This window comes from Pelodiscus sinensis, chromosome 6 (assembly GCF_049634645.1).
Source record: "Pelodiscus sinensis isolate JC-2024 chromosome 6, ASM4963464v1, whole genome shotgun sequence".
Classification (NCBI taxonomy): Eukaryota; Metazoa; Chordata; order Testudines; family Trionychidae; genus Pelodiscus; species Pelodiscus sinensis.
The window spans coordinates 7,474,867-7,490,445 of NC_134716.1; the positions used below are offsets into that span (position 1 = coordinate 7,474,867).

The 15,579-nt window shown below is 44.1% G+C and overlaps 1 long non-coding RNA gene across 1 annotated transcript in view; it reads right to left on the reverse strand.

Moving 5' to 3' along the window:
- LOC142829796 (uncharacterized) overlaps positions 1–15,579 on the reverse strand; it is a 297,123-nt gene that overhangs the window by 58,176 nt on the left and 223,368 nt on the right. The window contains exon 3 of the long non-coding RNA XR_012904587.1: positions 15,189–15,248. This is a non-coding gene — a long non-coding RNA (uncharacterized LOC142829796). The remainder of the gene's footprint in view (positions 1–15,188; positions 15,249–15,579) is intronic.

The window sequence follows — 15,579 nt, forward strand, 5'->3', positions numbered from 1 at the left end:
TACCAAATTCAAATTAAGGGCTCCGCTATTTCAAATTAAATTTGAAATAGCGGTTTGCATGTATAGACGCTATTAAAGCTAATTCAAAATAACAGCTGTTATTTCAAATTAACTGTGAAGTGTAGACATACCGTTACAGTTCTAGCCTTCACTGCATCCTCTGGCAAGAAGTTCCACAGGTTGACTGTGCACTGAGTGAAGAATAACTTCCTTTGTTTGTTTTAAACCTACTGCCTATTAATTTCATTTGGTGACCCCTAGTTCTTACATTGTGGGAATACATAAATAATTTTTCCTTATTCACTTTTTCCATACTAGTTATGATTTTATAGCTCTCTATCATATCCCCCCTTAGTCTCCTCTTTTCTAAGCTGAGAAGTCCAAGTCTTTTTAATCTCTCTTCATATGGGACCTGTTCCAAACCCCTAATATCATTTGTGTTACCATTTTCTGAACCTTTTCCAATGCCAATATATCTTTTTTGGGATGAGGCGACCACATCTGTAAGTAGTATTCAAGATGTGGGCATACCATGGTTTTAGAGAGAGGCAATAAGATATTTTCTGTCTTATTCTCTCTTTTTTAATGACTCCTAACATTCTATTTGCTTTTTTGACTGCTAATGCGCACTGAGTGGATGTTTCAGAGAACTATCCACAATGACTCCAAGATCTTTCTCGAGTAGTTGTAACCAAATTAGTCCCCAACATATTGTGCATATAGTTGGGATGATTCCCTCTCCCCCCCCCCCCACCCAATATGCATTACTTTATATTTATCAAGACTATATTTCATTTGTTGCCCAATTGCTTAGTTTGATGAGGTCTTTTTGAAACTCTTCAGTCTGCTTTAGTCTTAACTATCTTGAGCAGTTTGGTATCATCTGCAAATTTGGCCACCTCACTGTTTACCCCTTTCTCTAGATCATTTATAAATAAGTTGAATAGGATGGGTCCCAGGACAGAGGCTTGGGGGCCCCCAATAGTTAAATTTCTCCACTCAGAAAACTTTCCATTTATTCCTACCCTTTGTTTCCTGTCTTTTAAGCAGTTATCAGTCCATGAAAGGATCTTCCCTCTTATCCCATGACAACTTAGATTTCCAGAAAGCCTTTGACAAAGTCCCGCACTAAAGGCTCTCAAGTAAAGTAAGTATACTACATCCACTGGATTCTCCCTTGTCCACATGTTTGTTGACTCCCCCTCAAAGAACTCCTAGCAGAGTAGTAAGACATGATTTCCCTTTACAGAAACTAGGTTGACTTTCCCCCAACAAATTATATTCATCCATGTGTCTGACAATTTTATTCTTTACTATAGTTTAAACTAATTTGCCTGGTACTGACGTTAGACTTACCGATCTGTAATTGCCAGGATCACCTCTAAAGCCCCTTTTAAATATTGGTGTCATGTGAGCTTTCTTCCCATCATTAGGCATGGAAGCCGATTTAAAGGATAGGTTACAAACCACAGTTAATAGTTCTGCCATTTCCCATTTGAGTTCTTTCAGAATTCTTGGGTCAATGCCATCTGGCCCCGGTGACGTGTTACTGTTAAGTTTATCAATTTGTTCCAAAACCTCCTCTAATGACCCCTCACAATCTGGGACAATTCCTCAGGTTTGTCACCTAAAAGGAATGACTCAGGTTTGGGAATCTCCCCAATATCCTCAGCTGTGAAGACTGACGCAAAGAATTCATTTAGCTTCTCCGCTATGACTTTATCATCTTTGAGAGTTCCTTTAGCATCTCGATCGTCCAAGGGCCCCATTGGTTGTTTAACAGGCTTCCTGCTTCTGATGTACTTATGCAAGACAAACACCATATGCAAGAAGAACAAAAATGAAAGTATATTTGGTTGAATAGACTCTTTCACGTTTGTTTTTAAGTGAGTTCTGATCACCCCCAGCATCAGCAGTATCTTCCTCATACTCTTAAACAGATTACAGATCTTGAGTGAGTGAACTCATTGAGAGAAATGGGGGGAAAAAAATCTTCATTAATAGTCTTGCATGCATTTTAAAGAGCTGGTGGTTCATATTTTCTAATGAGACAGAAGAATGGGGAGGTAGCTTGATTCTGATGCCGCTGCAGTCCAAACATATTAATTATCTCAGACAGCAAAGAATGAGAACTACACCAAATGAGAAATTTGGAGCCACGTCCTGCAGTCCTTAAATAATACTATAGTGACGAAGCACTTGTGCACCAGGTAAGACATTGCACATTCAAAGGTCCCATTGACTTCAACAGGAATTGTTTGCCTCTCTGAATTTAGCTTCAGAAAGAACTGTGTGAAATTAAAGTCCAGCTGTAAATTCTCTCCATGTATCAATTCTTCACCCCACTGGATCTCATCTTCCTTTTTTTCTAGTGAGGATCTTATTCATCAAGGTACTTAAGCATACACCTCACAGCAAGCATGTGAGTTTGTCCCACTGAAGTCAAGCAGCTACTGTAAGTATTCTTGCTGAACTTCAGCACTAGGAGTTCATCCAAAGCCCACACACTCAATGAAAGATTCTCATTGATCGCAGTAGGCTTTGGATGAGGACCATAACATACCCAGTATTGTTTATTAAACTCTTGATTGTTGTATTTTTTTCTATACCATAGAATTTGAATTAGTTATAGCTTGTTTCCAATGAGTCCTCCAATTAGTCACTGGCTATATGGTAGAACCCTAAACTTGTACTATAATGTCACAGTCTATGGACTGTGCTAAGAACTTTGCCGTGATAATGTTATAAGGAGGCAAGTTGCTATCATTATTGCAAATCTGTTCTTTTGTTGATTCACAGAAAACATTAATGCTGCGCTCCCTACCTATTTTTTCCCCAAAAAACACATTTAAAAGGAGAAACAAAGCAAAGTCATGAACCTTGAATTCATGAGCAATTTTATGCCGGCCAATTAACAAGCAAAAACAAACAAAAATAAGAATAAAAATAAATTTTAACCTTCTGTAAGAGGATTATTGGGGTCTTTATTCAAGTTGAGTTATGGCCATGGTGCCAGACAGCATTACAAAGAACACTCCAGATTTTTAAAGTTAGCTACTCTCTGTTATGTGCAATAATTCTCCGTGTTCTGCCAAATTCTTGACACACAAACAATGTATTTGTGAGTGTAATACAGGCCATCCAAAGCCCACACACTCCCATCTGCGGGTGGAACCCAACCTGGGACCTCTAGAACTTAATGCCCGAGCCTTTACCACATGAACTGAAAACCAACTGATCATCAGGTAAGGTAGTAGAGCAGATGCCTTATACTCTCTTTAAGTGATCCCAGTGCCACTAGATGGGATAGTACACCACCACAATCAGAGAGGTGTGGGTTATACGAGCCTATTCCCCAACCTGCATGCATGAACACTTCATCTCTGTGTACAATGCAGGGGTAAGAGAGTCATAGAGCTGGGAGAGACCTCAGGAGGTCATCAAGCCCAGCCCCCTACCCAAGGCAGGATCAATCCCAACTAAATCAAACCAACCAGAGCTTTGCCAAGCCAAGACTTAAACACCTCTAGGGATGAAGATTCCACCACCTCCCTAGGTAAACCATTCCAGAGCTTCACCACCCTCCTAGTGAAATGGATATTAGGAAAAACTAACCTAGACCTCCCCCACTGTAACTTGAGACCACTGCTCCTTGTTCTGCCACCACTCACTACTGAGAACAGCCTCTCTCCATCCTCTTTGGAACCTCCTTTCAGAAAGTGAAAGGCTACTATCAAATCCTCCCCTCATTCTTCTCTTCTGCAGACTAAAAAAACCCAAATCCCTCAGTCCCTCCTCATAGGTCATGTGCTCCAGCCCCCTAATCATTTTCGTCACCCTCTGCTGGACCCTCTCCAACGCATCCACATCCTTTCTATGGTGGGAGGCACAGAACTGGACAATATTCCAGATATGGTCTCACCAGAACTGAATAAAGGGGGAATAATCACATCTCTGGATCTGCTGGCAATGCTCCTCCTAATGCACTCTAATATGCCATTAGCCTTCTTGGCTACAAGGGCACACTGTTGACTCATATCCAACTTCTCATCCACTGTAATCCCCAGGTCCTTTTCTGCAGAAATACTACTTAGCAATTTGGTCCCCAGCCTGTAACAATGCTTGGGATTCTTCCATCCCAAGTGCAGGACTCTACACTTGCCCTTGTTGAACCTCATCAGATTTCTTTTGGCCCAATCCTCTAATCTGTCCAGGTCACTCTGGACCTTATCCCTGTCCTCCAGCAGACCTACCTCTCCCTCTAGCTTAGTGTCATCTGCGAACTTGCTGAGGGCGCAATCCATCCCCTCATCCAGGTCATTAATAAAGATGTTGAACAAAACCGGTCCTAGAACTGATCCTTGGGGCACCCTGCTAGAAACCTAATGCCAACCTGACATCCAGCCATTGATCACTACCCACTGGGCCCAACAGTATAGCCAGCTTGCTATCCATTTTATAGTCCATTTATCCAATCTATACTCCCTTAACTTGCTGGCAAGAATATTGTGGGAGACTATCAAAAGCTTTGCTAAAGTCAAGGTATATCACATCCACTGACTTCCCCATATCCACAGAGCCAGTTACCTCATCATAGAAGCTAATCAGATTGGTCAGGCATGACTTGCCCTTCGTGAATCCATGTTGACTATTCCTGATCACTTTCCCCTCTTCCAAGTACTTCAAAATGGATTTCTTGAGGATCCCCTCCATGATGTTTTCAGGGACTGAGGTAAGACTGACTGGTCTGTAGTTCCCTGGATCATCTTTCTTCCCTTTTTTAAAGATGGGCACTACATTTGCCTTCTTCCAGTCAACCTGGATCTTTCCCGATCTCCATGACTTTTCAAAGATAATGGCCAAAGGCTCCGCAATGACATTTGCCAATTCCCTCAGTACTCTTGGAAGCATTAAATCCGGCCCCATGGATTTATGTATGTTTAGCTTTTCTAAATAGTTACTAACGTCTTCTTTCCCCACCAAGAGCTGTCCACCTTCTTCCCATACTGTGTTGCCCACTGCATGTGTCTGGGAGCTGACCTTGTCCGTGAAGACAGAGGCAAAGAAAGCATTGAGTACTTCAGCTTTTCCCACATCATCTGTCACTAAGTTACCTCACTAATCCAGTAAGGGCCCCACACCCACTCATTGCTAACATGCCTATAGAAACCTTTCTTGTTATCCTTCACATCCCTTGCTAGCGTCAATTACAATTGCACTTTCGCTTTCCTGATAACTCCCCTTCATTCTTGAGCAATATATTTATACTCCTCCCTGGTCATCAGCCCAAGTTTCCACTTCTTGTAAGCTTCCTTTTGTGTTTAAGCTCAACAACCACGTCCCCAGTAAGCCAATCTGGTCGCCTACCATATTTGTTTTTCTTGCTGCGCATCGGGATGGTTTCTTCCTGTGCCTTCAATAAGGCTTCTTTAGAATACTGCCAGCTCTCCTGGACTCCTTTCCCCTTCATGTAAGCATCCCAAGGAATCCTGCCCATCAGTTCTCTGAGGGAGTCAAAGTCTACTCTTCTGAAGTCAAGGGTGTATATTTTGCTACTTTCCTTTCTTCAGGATCCTGCAATCGACCATCATGATCACTACTTCCCAGGTTGTCACCCACCTCTACTTCCCCTACTAGTTCCTCCCTGTTTGAATGCAATCACATGTACTTAATTTTTCAATTTGGACTTCAATTTACTCTACAAAAGCCACTGAGTAAGTCCAGCCTGGATAAGCCATGAAAACTTGTCTATGTTGCTACATAAATTCTCTAACTGGTCTGTACCAGACAAGATGTAAACCAGCTGGGGTAAATCAGCACAATGCTAATGACTTCTACAGGCTTAAATGGATTTACATCAGCTGAGATTTTGCTTTTGTTAATTTCAAAAGCGACACACCAAGGACTGAATGGGCAATTAGAGGATAGTGAAGAGCCTTTTGAATTTTCTGATTATGGCAGAGGTGCAGTGAGGGTGTTATGCGCCAGTGGGAAAAGGCAAAATTGTGCCTCCCCCCACTGCTACCATGCGGTGGGGCCCTGAACCTGGTGCATGGCTGAGCCTGACCCTGGGAGGAGAGGGAGGAGCTTGTAACCACATCTTCCCCTGCTCCCCTCGGTTTAGGGCTGGGGCTGGCCCCCCCCCCCACACACACACTAACCCACCGGTGAAGGAGGAGGAGGGTCGGGGTGGGGACGGGGGGGAGGAGGCTCCAGTCAGCGGCAGTGGGCAGAGGAGCAGGTGAGCCGAGGGATGACAGGGGGAGCAAAGGGGATTAAATTGGTGCCTCCCAGTGTGGTGCCCAGGGGCACCACCTCATTACTCCACTATGGTGATGTGAACATGATCCATTACTACATTCACTAAGATCCGTCAACCATTTCATACAGGTTACTGGGCAATAACTGTGGCTGCACTCAACACCAACCTCAACCAGACTCCGAAAACAGCAGTCAAGGTTTCTGCCTTGCATCATCATTCCTTTGAGCGATCCCATTCCTTGCCTCCTCGAGGAGGAAAAAATGAACCAAACCTTTCCTCACTCCCCCTTTTAATATAGGCTGTAAGTAAAAGGAACAGATATTTCCATCCAGATGTGGCTTCATATTTACAGTTTTCAGCAGCAGGAGGTAGCAAAATAAATAAGTGCATACTAGATCCGTCAGCTACCAAACCTGTTAATCTATACTGTGCTTAGTTCAGTTCTTGCACAAGAACTGTTTTGCAGAAGAGTCTTCCACGTGAGCGTGTCTATGCTGCCATGTGCTTTTGCACAAGAGCATCCATGGGAGTGTGGACACTCTCTTGCGCAAGAAAGCTCTGATGGCCATTTTAACCATCTTCTTGTGGAAGAAATTCATGTTGCCTGTCTACACTGCCCTTTTGTGGAAGAGCTCTTGCGCAAGAGGGCTTATTCCTCGTGGGGAGAGGAATAACTCTTCCGGAAGAAGCTCTGTTTAAAATGCTAGACTGTAAATGTATTGCACAAGAACGTGCATGCAGTGTAGACAGCAGGCAAGTTTTTGCGCAAGAAGGGCTGTTCTTGCGCAAGCTGCCGCCAGTGTTGACATAGCCTAAGAGGAAATGGTCTGAAAGAAATCCCTACAAAGCAAGGCCTCTGAGCAACTGAATTTTCACATGTTTCACTCACATGCAAGTGAAGTCCAGTTGTCCCACAATAAAAAGCCTGACTACAGAACTAAGTTAGACTGCACGTATTTAGATAACATGGGTTCACATGGGCATTTGAAGATTATACTGCTTGAAATATTTCATTACATAGACTGGAGGAAATTAATTAGATTTTTTCCCATGCAGTTTCAGTCCTTAACATTTAGACTCTAATATATACATTTTTCATGCTGGCTTCTGGAATGAGCAGTCACTTGCCATCTTGCGAATCTTAACGGCATTCGAAGCATCTGCACTAGCAGTTCTTTTAAAAAGGTCATGAGCTCACACAGGAATTTGGACTCCATGAGGACCAATGGACTGAACTGGCATACAGCATGTGTCAAAGAAAAGCATAGTAATCATATTTTCAATTTCTCAATACAGAGTGATTAGAAAAATGTCCAAAGGTGCCGATGCCCCACTAGAGCCCCAATGGATCCGTGAGTCATAGGTTGAATTGTGAAAAACAGCTTGTATAATATTTTCCATTAACGTGTGGGAATCTGAATGCTACGTACAGTTTTTTGGTCATCCAACATATTGTTATGAGCTGGGTAAAACCTTGCAATGTTTGGAGTTCAATAAAGATGTCACCTCACTCTTCTAGTAACATTAAGTATAAGCTCCCCAGTCAAAAAATAGGTCTGCACCCCACCTATTGTTTTGAATAGATTTATGTCGGAAGAGAGGTCACACAGAAACAGAGATGGAAGGACAAAAAACCCCACATATATTTTGATATTCATACCAGTTTTTGGGAAAAGCTAGACAGAGAGCTTTTGGGTCCGGTTTGGCTAAAGAGGGTTGGGTGGGGATGGGGGATGGGCGGGGAAAGGAGGGGCTGAAAGCCTTTTATTTTTTGTACCTTCAGACACACAGGATTTGTACATTCCTGGCATTTATCTTTGTGGTCAGCTTGTTTATTTATAAGCCACCACCAGTTTCGACTTCCAACTGGAACATGCCCAGTGTCCTGAGCTCTGACTAGCTGGACAGGTCAAAGAAGGACAACAGCATTTTAGACACAAGCGCACACAATCTGGTTCTCTACGGTGGGGGTGGGAGATGTCAGACTACAGGGGCACTCAGAAGAGGGCACAAATGCTCTTCACACACTATTTCTCTGGGATAAGATGCTTTAACCTGCATTTAAGGCTTCCAAGTCTTCTACCCCTCCTTCCCCCCGCCATGCGATTCTTGGGACGTATACACCTAAAAGATTCATCTCCTACATGCCCCAACAACACCCACTGCTAAAGGCAGAGTGGAGGCCATTTTGCATCAACATTATGAACTTTTCTTCCTCTTCAAGCCATCTCTAGTATTTATACTGAAACTATCCACCAGGCAAACATTTTAAAATACAGTCACTGGAGTCGTCACAAACCAGCTCAACAACAAACATTTGCTTTTCTTTCTGCGCTTTCTTCTGGCTACAAATGACTTTTGCGACAGGGTGCGGTCTCAGAAGCACAGAAGCCACTCGCCTTTTTCCTCTCTGGGGCTTCTCGCTGCCCAGTCCTGCTAGGCCAGCTTCCTGGTCTCCCCTAGAGAAGGCCCCGAGCTAACATCACTGCTCCTCTCCACACCCCCACAAAAACACTGAACCGCTACAGGTCCAAGGAGAGTGCAGATTTGGTCCCAGCTTCCCAGGATACTATTCCCATATGGGATCAAACCCTCCAATGAATTACTTGGGTAACCACCCTTGTAGCTTATACAAGGAGGAATGTACCCACTGGCTGCCCCTCCTCGTAACAATTATTTACACTGGGCCTGATAATAAAACACCTTTTTTTATGTTCTGAGTACAAGCAGTAGGATTTAAGTGGGTATCTGTGAGAACAGGCAGAGCAAAGTAGATTACAAACCAAAAGTAACAAACACGCTCGCTAATTCTAACACTGAAATCCTCAGTACATACTCACTACCAACTCACCCTAAAATGGCTTTTTGTTCCAGCTGCACCTCCAAAACCAGGGACATTTCCATTTCCCCTGGGGTCTCTGGTTCACCCCACTCGGGTGTGTCCAGCCAGCCCAAAGACTCCAACCTTCCTATTCTTTTTAGAGACTTCCCTTATTGCATGGGGAGTCACCTGCCTGCTCCCTGCCAACCACTGCTAAGTTGTAAGGATAAAAGGCTATTTGCATAGGACTGCCCAGACTCTGAGGCCTCCCTTCATGACTTTCATTCACACACTTAAGCTCATGAAGTATTCCCTACCCCTATGTCTAATTTTACACACAAGAATGGCACATACACCAAAACAGGTTAAGACGTGAAGATAGGTGGTTACATGAAGCAATATGCTCAAAGCACCTTTAAGTTCTATATACTGTGACAAAGTCCCTTGGTAGCTCCCTAGGGGTTCTGCACTTTTTGCCAGTTACTTGAGTGCCTCAGAGACTCATGGAGCCCCCCTTTGTTGCCCTGGGATTTCCCCAGAGGCAAGGGTCCCTGCTTACCAAGTCTCTCTCATCACAGGCCAGCCCTTGGCATTCAGCCTCTGCTCTGCTTTGCTCCCAAAATGTTTGGCTTCTATAGGGCCAGGCTGGATTGGATGAAAGGATGAAAACCACTTTTTTAGCTCTGTGCATAAGGCAAATATAGTCATTGATTTGAATGGAGTTAGAGAGATTTACTCTGGCATAAATGTTTCAAATTACTTAAGGAAACTTAATTCTTCATCGCCCAGACAGAGAATATTGATCTGGCCTGGTGTTTTATTTTGCATCTTGCCCCTCCTCCCAGAAAGGGGGGTAAAAGTTACAGAGTACCCCCTTATCAGAAAACAGCGTCCTCCAACCAAAAGCAGACTTACATTTCAGATAGAACAAATATATTCCAAATCTTTAGCAGATTCCCCCTGGCCCACACTCCTCTCATGCACTGGAGTCTCGCACGTCCTATTCCTCCTCCCTCCCAGAAGTTTTGGAGCACCATACGAACATAAGAATGGTCGTACTGGGTCAAACCAAAGTACCATCTAGCCCAGTATCCTATCTTCTGACAGTGGCCAGCACCAGGTGCCCCAGAGAGGGTGGACTGAAGACAATGATCAAGCAATTTGTCTCCTGCCATCCCTCTCCAGCCTCTGACAAACAGAGGCCAGGGACACCAATTCTATCCCCTGGCTAATAGTCTTTTATGGACCGAACCTCCATGAAATTATCTAGCTTCTCTTTAAACTCTGTTATAGTTCTAGCCTTCACAGCCTCCTCTGGCAAGGAGTTCCACAGGTTGACTACACGCTGTGTGAAGAAGCACCATGAATCTGCTGATTTGTGCCCTGCCTCCATTCCTCCTCCGCCTCCCTCCCTGAGTTGGAACACTAGGAGTCAGCTGTTTGCAGCTGTTCAAGCTCTTGGAGTGATGGGCAGGAGTGCAAATCAGGCATTTTGTGATGCTCCAAAAGTGCTGGGTGGAGGAATCGCGGGGTCCTAGTGCATGAAAGGCTCAGGTGGAGGTAGGGTGTCTGTGGGCTGCAGGGGGGGCCCCACTGGGCCTCATGTTGCTGTGTCCCACTGAAATGAAGGAGTACCACTCATGCGGTCCACTCATCACTGGGCTATTCACACTATCACTGCCCATCCTGGCAAATAGCCCTTGGTGGACCGATCTTCCATGAATTTATCTAGCTCTTTTCTGAACCCTGTTATAGCAATACAAACACATGGGAACACACAACCTATTCTCCAATTAAATATGTTCTGGCATAATTTCCCATTTTAACAATACTTTTGGACATCTATAATTGTAACCCTGAGTCTTGTATTAAGCACTGAAATAATACAATAATGGACACACTAGAAATGCATGGATACAGAGAGATCTGAAACTTGCGAAATGGTCAGACACCATCCATTTCTAAGGGAGCCTAAAAAAACGTACATACCAACAAACTGGGAATAACTTGCATCTTCTTATAATCCTACCTGATCTGAACATCAATTTAAAATACCTAGGACAGCATTTGCTCTCAATTATACAGCATATATCTGCATTGTTTCCACCATGGTCAGTATAGTTACTCTGGATTCATAGCAGCGTAGACTAGACTAGCAAAGAGCAGAATTTGGCCTCTTTACATTAATTAAGCCTGAGGGCTGGTTTACACATGAAGCTCTGACCTTAAGCTGCATTTAAAATGGATTCCATTAAGCAGGCGAAAAAGGTGACACAGACCCTCTAAACACAATATCAATCTCATTTAGGCAGTGTTTGTTGTGAACATTTAGAGCCACTGTTTGTGATGAAGAGCAGAAAGTAAGGAGGTAAGAGTTTCTAGAAAGGGGCTATAAAGATCCTGTGACATTTATCCCGACCGCAGCATTCTGAGTTTCTAATCTCTAGTGTTTGTACCATTTTAGCTTAAATTGATTAGGACAGTGTTTGAATTGAACTAAGTCACTCTTGAGCTGACATACTATTACTAATAATTAATAAAAACAAAGGTACAGGGTTTATACCTTCTTAACTAAATCAATTCAAATAATTAACTAAAACCAGTGCAACTTGTGAGGGTGCAGCCTTACTTATGAAGGGCACAGTCTTCACTCAAGTAAATATAACCCAGTTGCTGCAGTACCCAAATGCAAAGCAATTCGAGTGCACCCAGTAGTTCAGGACACAAGCTTCTGAGAGGTCATTTGCTCAGCAGCTTTAGCATGTCAAGGCCCATGACTCTAGAACTTGTTGGGCTGATGTGATACCAAAAATCTCTGTCGGTTAAACTACACAGCCAGTGCAACCTTGAGTCTCAGGGTACGTCCACACAGCAACATTTTTTCAAAATAATGCTAGTTATTTTGAAATAACTTAGTCCACATCTACACAGCAGGTAGTTATTTCAAAATAATGTCGAAATACTGTCAAGCTGGAGGACTTCTTACTGAAACTCCTGTAACCCTCATTGTATGAGGAGTAAGGGAAGTCGGAGGAAGAGTGCTCTATTTCGAAATAAGTGCTGTGTAGATGCTCCAAATTTTGAAATAAGCTATTTTAAAATAAGCTACACAATTGATGTAGCTCAATTTGCATTGCTTATTTCGAGTTAAGCCCTGCTGTGTAGATGCATCCTCAGAGCCCCGGAGGCAGACTCGGGCTAGTGGTGGAATGCTAAAAATAGCTGTGTAGCCATTGAGGGTTTGAAGCCTAGAGATGGGATCAGCTTGCAAGCCTAACCCAGAATGTCTGAATTTAGTGCTGTAGTGTGAGCTGGAGTCTCAGGCTCCGAGGCCGAGTCTATACTACCATGGAGTGTCAATCTAAGTTATGCAACTTTAGTGATGTGACTAATGTAGCTGAAGTTGACGTCCCTAGATCTACTTACCGCAGTGTTTTCACTGTGGTGAGTGGTGGCGGACACTTTTCCATCGCCTATGTTTCTCATTCTGTTGGAGCACTGGAGTCGATGGGAAAGCGCTTGATGGTTGATTGATCACGTCTATACTAGATATGATAAATTGACCACCTGGATTGATTGCTGCCCATTGATCCGGTGGCTAATGTGGATATGCTCTCTGTCTCGCTGCTTGCTATGTAGATGAACCCTGTCTGGTTACTGGCTCCACCCTTTTCTCCATAAACAAACATAGCAGGGCAAGATCCACAGCTCTTATCAATGGACACAGCTCCATCAAAGTTACAGAGCTGATGAGTTACATCCAGTGAAGCCAGGTGATCAGGTCCTTATCATGGAACTTGAAACAAAATGTATTGTGGAAAAGTGTGCACAACCAAAAATCTCCTATCCCCTTAGCCCTACAAAATGAGAAATAAGTACAACACTTTGCTTGGAAAGGAAAACACCACTGGGCCCAAAGTGTGTGCACTGTATTTTGATTGTATTCAATGCATCCTTTCAGCTTGCTCTTGCTTTAATTATATTCTACAATTATCCACACTAACGCACACACACTCATTCCCCCCCAGCCTTTCCAAACTTTGATACAGAAGATGATAGTGCACATACACATTCTGACTGGAATTTTCCAATAGGCCTCAAAGAATTTGATGCCAAATTCCCAGTAAGCACAGTAACCTAACCCTTAGGCCTAATTGAACATCCCAATTTCTATTGTTTATAATGTCGGGAGTCATTTTAATCAACTAAGCACTGTTTGATTGTGTTCTATAGATGGGGTTCTCATCATTCTGAAACACTAGTTTATTATGTATTTATTTTAAGGAAAGCCTCTATCCTTTACACATTTTTTATGACTCTTAGGCTATAGCCAATGGACAACAGCTGTGCTGTCATTTCAAAAAACTATTTACAGATTTGACATAGAAGTTGGATAACAGTTAAACACCATTTTGCATTAACTGTATCTGCTGTGCTCATAAATCTACTATCAGCATCCTACTATGCTACTCATTTCAATGGAACCTTCTACAGGACTCTTCCCCTTCCAACGTCCATTGCTAGACCATAGGTGGGGAATCTTTTTTGGGGGGGGGGGTCAGGGGCTACTGACCCACAGAAAAAAAAATGAGATGGGGGCAGGGGCCACAAACAAGCGAGAAGCAAAAAAAAAAAAAAGAACAAAACCTCACTGATGTGACCCCTGATTGAGAAAGAGAAAGACACTCCTTACATTCCCCTCACACACCAGAGCTGGGGGGGGGGGGGGGGGGCAAGCAGTAGATTTTTTTGTGCTCCAACCCCATGGGAGGGGAGGGGCGCAGAGTAGTATTTGGAGCACCAGCGCTGGGCTACCCAATGCTTCAGGGGAGCTCTGAGCCAAAAGTGCCAGATCTGGGTAAGCTGGGGACCACAACCTGCCCCCAGGCCTTAGGCTCCCCACCCCTGGACTAGGCTGAGGACTTGTCTACCCTTAAACCACTGCAGCTGCGCCACTGTGGTATCTGTGAAGATGTTGCCTAAGCCAAACTAATTTCCTAATGTGCCTTTGGAGCTGTCCTGAGGACACACCTAGGAAGCAACTCAGAATCTCAGCTTCTTCCTTCTCCCTGACCCCCCGCTTAAGGGAAGTAAGTAGCTTATTTCTCCTCTCATGAACGGACAGTTATACCTGTTGGCATATGGGGCGAGTGCAGAGCCACATCACCTTCTCACTCCTGACTCCTCTGTCCATTTGCTCACACTAAAGAGAGCCAACAACCTGCACAGGCCCCTGGGCAAGGTGTGGGGGGCAACTCTGCACTCCTGGAAGGGGCGGGGCCTCAGAAAGAGGGCGGGGCTGCAGGCAGCCAATCCTCCGAGCCACCTAGAGTGCTGTGTGCTCTCCCCAACCCTCAGAGCTGTGCAGAGTAAACAGGGTGGTGCTCTGGTTGTGATTTCAAGGGCCTGGAGCTCTGGCCACCACTGCTGCCTCTACTGTGGCTGGGAGTCCCGGGCTCCTTTGAATCACTGGACCCCAGAGCAACTGGTCCCTTGGATGTCTTATTGGCGGGCCTGTTCACACTTCAGCAGTACCTGAATATCAGAGGTGCCACACCAGACCTAGATCCCAGATCTAGATAGGCTGAGTAAGGGATGTTGGTGGAGGGTCTCATACCCTATGCTCCCCTGCTCAGCCAAGACGGAAAAACAACACAGTCTAACTTATAAATGATGCCGCTGAAATACACCACAATGAGGAGAGTCATCCAGGGCTAGACAGGCTGGAATACCGCAGCTTGAGCACTTTTCATTGGCAATGAAGCCCTTACTAGGCCCGTGAGGGGGAAGCAATGGTGATGTACAGTTAAACACTCTTTTATAGTTATTTCACTTTTTTCTATTTAGAGTTAATTTGCTTAACCTTTCACAAGGGACACTACAGAAGGGTTGATGCAGCCAGATAACCAGCCACGTGACACCACAGTAGACAGTTCCTTTTTTCTTTTTCCCCTCCAAACTGGATTTTAATGGGGTGTACCGACACACAGCAAATTGAATAGTTTCTCCCCTGGAAGTTCCATGCTGAGGCAGGCACATGCCCTGTGGATTTTCGCCACTATTACAACCCCTGGTAGGAGAACAATCAAATGTCTTTCCTCTTACCTTGTGGGACGGATGGGATGGACAGTTCTGTAAACACTGAAATCCCCAGTCTGTGCAGGGCTGCAGATGGAAATCAGAAAGAAAAGGAAGCATTAAAACTCATTAACATTGAGTGTTCTACAGAAGAAGAGGCGAGAGAAATGCCCTATCTTGAGAGTCATACAACAGCAAGAAGAAAATTACAGAATAGGGTATATTGCACCAGATCTGCCTGCTGACTGGTAGCAGGCAATTAAAAAAAACTGAGTACAGCACAGCAGTGGCACATTGGTTTATAATTATCTTATGGTGATGGGTAAAGATCATGCTGATATTGCGATCTCAGAAGTTGGAGAAATATTGAGGGAGGCATAGTAGGGCAGAGGGCAGCCCCCAAACGGGGTGAGGAAAA